At 38.6% G+C, this 8,813-nt stretch overlaps 1 protein-coding gene across 1 annotated transcript in view; it reads right to left on the reverse strand.

The window, feature by feature from the left end:
- Positions 1 to 8,813, reverse strand: part of agbl4 (AGBL carboxypeptidase 4) — a 410,530-nt gene that overhangs the window by 86,338 nt on the left and 315,379 nt on the right. The gene's annotated exons all lie outside the window — the stretch shown is intronic.

Consider the following 8,813-nt stretch of genomic DNA (forward strand, 5'->3'; position numbering starts at 1 on the left):
CAGTTTTGGCCTGCTTTTTTTTAAAACTTTATTTTCATGTAAATTAATATTTCTTTCCTGCAATTTTACCAGTTATTATCTGTAATTTAACAGAACAGGGAAAATCTACAATAACAGTTCCATTTAAAAAAAAAAAAATTCAGTCACTGAACAAATAATGGCAAAAATGGCAAAAATATGTAAAATAGCAATTATTTTCTGCTGATTTAAATACAGTAATTTGAAAATCAAACACTAAAAAAATAGATCCTTAATGTGGACATTATTTAGAGTTTTGGTCTGTTTTTCTGATTTTTTTAATTTTATTTTTTACATACAGTTTTCTGCTATTTTACTAGTTATTATCTGGAATTTTACAAAACAGAGAAAATCAGTGAAATACCAATAAATCACTGAAGAAAAAAAACTCCATTTTAAAGCTGTTAAAAATGTGGTGGAAATAAATTCCATTTCCGTGTCCTATCATGCTAGCAGGTCCCCACAGATCACTGACAGTCAGACACAATGAGAATGACCCTTTCCCTACAATAGACTCAGCAGATAAGATTTAAAATTAAGATTACCGCCAACTGTAGTGATTGAAAATTAACCTACTAAAAAAAAGACGAAAGATATACTGATATTATGTTAATTCGCCGGCTATAAAAGTAATTCGGTTTGATAAATGATTCCCTGCGTTTCGCCAAACACACGTGAACCGGGACACGAACCCAGACCGCGGTGACCTCCAGAGCTGTGAACATGGAGCTGGTGTCAGTCTGCATGGCCCTGGGTCATCTGACAGCTCCAAACAAGACTCTCATTAACACCCGGCCATTAAAAGCACCTGCTGGCAGGCTGAGTTTGTGTGTTTGTGTGTGTGTGTGTGTTTGGGACTCGTAGCGTTCAGGTTTGACACTGAGCGGAGAAGACAAGTGTCAGTTTGGTCTTCGGCCACGAATCCCATCAGACAGCAGAAAGCACTCAGAAGCGCTGTGATGTAAGGTGTTAAAGGTTGATGGAGGAGCGGGGACGTTTTATCGTTTAATCCATCAGTTTAACGTGGTGACGCAGTGTTTCTGTGTCTATCCAGCAGGGAGTGATACTTTGCAGCATCTTGCCACATATAACGATAAATCTCGCCGCATGTAGGAATAAATTCTGTGCTCGGAGCAGCTAAAAACTCCTGCTTTTTTCACCCCCTCACTGATAAATAAAGACTTCCTCGCCATCAAGATGGTGTAGAGCTTTTAAAGTGTGCAGTTACTGAGGAAGAGGAGGGTGAAGACGGGTAGAAGAAAATAAGTGAAATCCTCGAACTAAAATGACAACTTTGGCGGAAAAAAAACTAAAAGGTTATCAAGTGTTTACTGGAGAAGCTGCAGCGAGAGAAGTTTATGAGGAAAAGACCAACGGAAACATCAACTGAGCATTACAGAAGGGATTTATAAAATTATTATGTGTTTGCTGATTTAAATGCAATAATGAACGGCTTACAATTCTGTTTTTTTCTTTTTACAGTTAACATGTAAATGATACCAGTTATCATCCATAAAATAACGATTGCATTTTTTAAAATCACTTTTTAATCCCTGATAAAGAGATTAGGTATTTTAAATAATGGGAAAGCTATGTAAAATAACAACATTTTTTTAATTTAAATGTAGTAATAAACTGTGTTATTATGGCTTTTTTACAGTGAACATGTAAGTAAAGATTTTTTTTCTGTAATTTCACAAAAACAGGAGGGAAAATCTGTAAAATAACAGTGAAAAAATGCTAATTTTACAAACCTTAATAATCAGAATTTGTATTTTAAATAATTACAAAAATATGTAAAATAACATTTTTTTGCTGATTTAAATACAGTAATTTTAAATGATAAAAATATTAGATTTTTGATGTAGACTTTATGTAAAGCTTTGACCTTTAATTTTTTTACAGTTAATATGTAAATTAATACTTTTTTCCTGTGATTTTACCAGTTCATTTCACAAAACAAAAATAACAGCTAAAAAATGCTAATTTTCAATCCATAATAATCGGAATTTGTATTTTAAATAATGACAAAGATATGTAAAATAATATTTTTTGCTGATTTAAGTACAGTAATTTTAAAATGAAAAACTGCAATTTTACGAGTTAGTATCTGTAATTTCCCAAAACAGGGAAAAATGGTGAATTACCAATAAAATCATTTTCAAAAATACATTAAAAAACCTCAACAAGAAGAAGTTTATGAGGACTAACAGACCAACAGGAGCACCAACTGAACATTACTGAGTTATACACTGTTTAAGCATCCTACTATGTTAATTTAAAAGTAAATGAAAGAGGCACAAACTAAATAACGACTTCTTTTTTCATTAAATAGTCCAAATATCACTGTGTTGACCTCTGAAAGTCATCCGTCCACCTTCACAGAGTGAATACCACTGCAGAAAATTAATACACCGAGTCACAGAACAAACCAAACAGCAGATCATTCACATCTATTGATGCATGAACACAGTGTCCTATTGATTGCTGTGATGCCTTCAGTGTTTTTGTGTTCATTTGTATTGATGTGGCATTTACCAACATTTAATTCAAGGCAACCGGAGCATAGGAGTCAGATAACCTCTCGTTCGTAGCAGGTTCACGTTCTCGATGTGGACTTTGAAAGCAAACTCTTTTCATGCAACAAAAGTAAGACGAGCTGCAAACACAGCTGGTGGATATAGCACAGGATATCTGGAGAATTTAGGACTTTCCACTGTTTTGGCACCGTCAGTGGAGAGTTTGTTGCTGTGCATCAAAGCACTTCCAAAATACGGTAGCGACTACTTCAATTGCATCTCTTGATGATGAACTATAAAGATGTCAGCAACACAAAACCTCCTTGCACAGTTTTTCCTCATAAGAAGCGTTTGTTCTGAACACCTGCGGGGTCAGTGTGTACAGTTCATGCAGTCATAAATTATGGGCTGATGGACAGACAATTTCATGTTTTCTATGAAACTCCCACTTTTGCTAACAAAACTGCACAAAGGTTTTCTGATCATCAATGAGCCTTTCAACACCATTAGCTAACACAATGTAGCATTAGAACACAGGAGTGATGGATGCTGGAAATGTTCCTCTGTACCCCTATGGAGATATTTAATAGTCATTTATCACATGAACAATGTCTTGACTGTATTTCTGATGGATTTAATGTTATCTTCACTCAAAAAAACTGCGTTTCTTTTGAAAATAAGGACATTTCCATGTGACCACAAACTTTCATGTTCAATTCTTGGACATAAAAATGCAAACGAGCAATAATCTGCATGTGTTTCCAATGCAAATATTTTATCATTCTGAATTCCTGACAAAGTTGAGGATGTATTTGGTAGAATTTATTGTACTTTCCCAGTATGGTTTGTTATTCAGCATCTAAATGCTTTCGTAAAAAGTCTCCTCAATTTGACAAAGTGACAGTTAAAGCACGTTAGGTTGCATAAAAAGAGGAAGGACTTGTGTCTTGCATGCCTTCATCTAATAATGATTCTACTGCATGTGAAGCACGTATGAGGAGACGGAGACACCGCGTGCACGTGCACCTGAGTGTGTGTTGGGAGCGTGCACGTGCCAGTTGCTGCCAGGGTTTGCTCGAAATTGTATAATTCATCACACCTAATTAATTATAGTCCAACACTGAGAAGAGTTATCCTTGTCGCTCAATCGGCTCCCCACTCTGCCTCCTTCTGTCAGACGACAGGAGGAAGGACCCAGATAAACTCCCAGAGCCCGAAAACACCACGGCTGTTTTTGAAGTCTCCCTCTCTTCTCAGGCTGATTCGCTATGCCTGTTTAGTCGGCTTCACATTACCATTTAAATAAAGAGGCTCGCTAAATGACCACTGGTAGAACATAAAAAGAGAAATTAAATTGTTTTTCTTTCTCATGGCACTTTATTCTTTTCTCTTTCTAGCTCAAGCTCCTCATCATTTTTAATTTGTTTAGTCTGGGGGGGATGGTTGATAAAAAAAAATAATTTAAAAAAAACATGCAGAAGAATCCAAATGCAAAACGAACTATTCATCTTTGATTACAAGGCAAGTCTAATCTCTTTAATGGATAACAATGACTCACAAAGCTAAGCAGACTTGAAACAGCTCAGGTATGTTGATTTCTGAAGGAGAATTTGATCCTGATAATCTAAACCAACAACAAAGAAGAAAATGGCATGGACAACCGCTGGGCATAAAGTTTGTTTCAAAACAGACCAAATGATGAAAAAGGATAATGTCAAAAGACGAAGAAGTTCTGAAGAAGTACAACAAAGCAAATACAAAGTCTTTTGGGGCTTGAACTGTACGTAGAAGTTGCGTTTTAAGCCGAGATCTACATACAAGAGTTGTTAGTCTCTGCATTTCTGCAACTAGTCTTTAGAATACGTGCAGCTGAAAACAAACATTAGTATAAAATTGTAAGCAGATGAAACAACATGAACCAATCAGCCGCAACTTTAAAACCACCTGCTGAGCAGCGTGCTTCTTAAACGAACAACCTGAGCTCTTGGTCGTGTTCCTCGACTTTTGCAGAGTACATGGTCCTGCAGACATGATGGGTTATTTAGCAGCTAATGGTGCAGGTGGGCTCAGAAAATGTTCACCATAAAGACAAAATACAACACATTTTACCAGTTAAGTCAGGAATTCATGATCAATTAGGCAGGGGGTTTGCGTTAAGGTTACAGCCACATGAATGCCAGGAGTCAAAGAGCTAATTAATGCTATTAACTTCAGCTGTGAGTGGTTTTAATGTTTTGGCTTCACAGCATGCAAAGTCCACACATGCATCCAATTCATGTTGCCACATTCTTTGCATTTCTCTCTTTTCAGACTCAGTGCTAGTAAACCCTGACGTCTTCGCTCACTTCAAGCTAACAAACCATTCATAGTCCTAAAGCACACAGCTGAGACAGTATGTGGATGTGAAGCATGAGCCTGTGAGGACGTTTTGCTGTTTTCTGTGCATCCATAGCTGTCGACATGAACGTAGTTAAGACCTGCAGCTCACACGAAAAGTAAAAACACACTGTTGACATCGGAAACCCGTCATCAAGGAGGTGAGCAGATTGTATTGGACACAGATTGATTGCCCTTGAAATCCGACAAAATTGCTTCGCTTGTAACAAGCTTTATTTACTACATTAAATTATCATTAAAAAGCTATTAGCGCAATTAGTTGATTTCCATTTTAAACAACACATCTATGGTGACAGAAGCAGAGAGAGGGGGAGATAGAAGAAGAGAGGAGGAGGGGACCGGTGAAGGAAAGAGAGGAGTAGAAGTTATGAGAGAAAAGAAGCGAGGAAGGAGGAGGAAGGAGAGAAGAAAAGAGGAAATGTGAGGAGAGGTGAGGTGAGTCGGGGAGGGGAGAGGCGACGGCAGCAGTGGGAGATGAATATTAAGCAGTGGTAGTGATTAGGGTGGTGCTGCAGAGTGGCAGTGTGACAGTGACATTGGCTGCCATTGGCAGTCCCTGCCATGGTGATTCAATGGAACCCGCTTCATTTGGGCCATAATTAGCTTAAATGTTCAGAGAATGAAAAATTCATCATCGCTTTGAATCTTGTTAATTGGGGGAGCCATCTGCATTAATAGAGGCCATTTGGATGCTCTGTGTTTAACTACGCATGTGTGTGTGTGTGTGCGCGCGCGCGTATACAGGTATGCATGTGTGTGAGTTTGGGGGAAAAGAGCTCAGTTTTGCATCCACTTGCCGGAGGGGCTGACGGACTGCAAACTTTACTAGTTTTTATCATCGAAGCAGCAAAATAAGCTCGTTAAAAGTGATAAGGACCTGTGAATATTGCTGGCAGCAGAGAGGAATTTAACAGCCACAGTCGAGACTCACCAGCATATCTTATCATACAGTCAAGTGACATTTGAACACGCAGCTGGATGAGGGTTTGGGTGGAACCTCGTCAACGTGTGCGCAGACCAGAATTAATCAGCGGCAGACTATTGTCTGTTAACCCTGCAGTCGCTCCTCTGATAAACAGCAGCAGCAGCAGCAGAGATGGGAATATAAGAAGAGATAATGCAATGAACGTATTTCTTGCATATTTCACTTCCAGCCTCGTGCTGCTGTAAATAAACGCAGATAATGTGAAACTGCTTAAAATGGAAAACAAAAACAAACCTCGCAGAAATTAGGCAATCGAGTCCTCCACCTACAGTCACGCGAGGAGCACAAATGAGATTCAATTAGAAAAGTATAAGCTCGACTCTTTTGTTGCTTTCTAATTGTTTTCCGTAATGAGAAAGCTCTCCGTGCCTTTAGGGGAAAAATATTGCAGGGTAAGCAAAATAAGTCTGCTGGGTTCGAACGGAGTCAGAGTCTGCGTGTCGTAGCAGCCGGCGACGGACGAACTGAAGAAAACATTTCCTGCTAAGAAAACCAGGCTGGTTAATAATACCGGGGATGTTGTTTGGTGTTTCACTTCGGCTGCATGATGCTCTGATAAAGCAAACACACGGTGTACACTGTAAAAAAATGAATGTTTGGGAACATATTTTAAAGCAAATTATGAAACAGATCTTCCCTGTTTTGAAGACTTTACAAATAACACACAGCAAAATCACAGAAAAAAAGTATTAATCTATATATGAACCCCAAAAACAGGCCAAAACTGTAAATACTGTCCACAAGTCCATAGAAAACTACAATACTGTTTTACTACTGCATTTAAAGTGGCATAAAAATTAATTATTTTACCTATTTTCTCATTTTTTGAAGAAAATTGTATGGCTTAATCGTAAATCCTTTGTTAAGTGTCATTTTTCTGATTTTCCTTGTTTTGTTAAATGATGGATAATATCTAAGAAAATTAGAGAAAATAAGTATTAACATGTTGACTGTGAAAAAAGGCCCAAATTCTAAGCATGAAAAGTCAAAAACCTGTATTTTTACAAACAGTAATCCATTCTTTTACAATATGTGTTTGTGCATTACAGCATTTTCACTGTTTACATTTTTATTTTATTTTCACAGATACTGATAAATGTATTTTTCATATCTGTAAACATTGTTATATGACAGGTGTTTAGTAAAATCCCAGAAAAAAGTAGTTTGAATAAAAAACAACAACAAAAAACCCTTTACATAATCACATCAAAAATCTATATTAGTCATTCTTAAGTAATCTTTTGTCGTACTTCACATTGCCATAAAATTACACCGTTTTATCGTGTTTATATCAGCCAAAACACAAAATTATAATCTGTTTATATCAGACATTTGCTGTTATTTTAACATTCTGCACAGTTTTTTTAATGTCACAGTATTCTGTCATTTTTTAATGCTTTTTTTCTGCCAGATTTTTATGTTTTGTTTTGTTTTTTTACTACAGTTTTTTAAAACAGTGCATCAGGACTGCCATTTCTTCTGTCTGTCTGGAGAGAAAAGATTAACAGCAGCAGCGCTGGTGGTCAGTCGCCACTGCAAGCAATAAGAAATTAGGATTAATGTCCGTTTATTTCCTCGTGTCGAGGCTGGAGTCAGACCACAGTGACAGCGAACAACAGAATGCTGGCGTGGAGAGACTGAAAAGCCTGTAATCAAGTTCTGAGTGTTGGGTTTTAGTTGGTGGCCAGTGTGCCATTAAGTTTAGTTCAGCCTGAGCGGCTGCACTATATGGAGTGTGTTTCATATTCAGTCATAAAACATGCCACTGTGTGTCCTTCCTCTAAACCTGCTGTGTGTGTGCGATGCTAAAAACATCACATCTTGTTACACTGAGGTAACATACAGTCTGCACCCTCACTGAGCTTCCCCTTCAACAGCAGGCAACACAAGAGGTTATATTTCCATTCAGAACCTAACAATGTCATAAAGAGAATGCATTACGGCCACGTATTATGCAGCGCTGCTGTGTGCACCATGTCTGCATGAAATGCAAAAGGCGAACAAGATGAATCAGACAATGTTCCAAGAAGCGCCATAAAAGCACTGAAATGACCATATTCATTAGGCTGTGTGTGACATAAATACAATATGTCTCCCTCTATACTGCAGTGTGTGAGGAGGACACAGTGTTTATGCGACAGGCTGCAGAGCCCAGCCCAGTCTGGACCAGCTCAGCCCAGCCCAGCTCGACCCAGCCGGCACTAATCCATCATCACCACCACTGAATCATCGCGCTGCCAATAAAGGCAGGCGGCAATACATTACAGACATGTGGCAGGCTTTAGCGATAATGACATTGAGGAGTCCCCTTGGGCTGTAGAAAAGCCTGGGCGCACGACACACTTGCTTACAGAGGCAATAATATATGGAAATGCATCAGTGTGCAAGACAAGGGAGAGGAATAAGGAGATGAGGAAGTGAGTGGAGCTCAGTGTGTTTAGAGAAAGAACGAGGAAACGGCCTTCAGTGGCCACTTGGTATCAGTTTCCAATGTGGACTCATCCAAATCCAACATCCAGTGATGAGGCTCATTTTAGATTCAAGCCTCTGCAAACAAGCCATCTTACAAGATATCTGATATGTCAACACCCCATTTTCTGCCTTATCTTGCTCTCATGCAGCTCAGCTGATACTACAATATGGTTTGGACATGGGACATGTTAGATACAGCGCTGCCAATCATCGGCCTGCTGGGTGGCACAGAGGAAGGCCGGCAGCAGGAGAACTGAATGAATGCAGTACGATTAGCCGTGGTTGCTGCTGTTCTGTTATCTTGCAGCGGACACTGGGAAAAATCTAGCTGCTAATCCCTCACCTTCACTGCAGATACACAAACATGCAGCCACAAACAAACTTAAAACCAAAATCTGTGGTCAAAGCAGGTGTAAAAGGTG

This window comes from Acanthochromis polyacanthus, chromosome 4 (genome assembly GCF_021347895.1).
Source record: "Acanthochromis polyacanthus isolate Apoly-LR-REF ecotype Palm Island chromosome 4, KAUST_Apoly_ChrSc, whole genome shotgun sequence".
Classification (NCBI taxonomy): domain Eukaryota; kingdom Metazoa; phylum Chordata; class Actinopteri; family Pomacentridae; genus Acanthochromis; species Acanthochromis polyacanthus.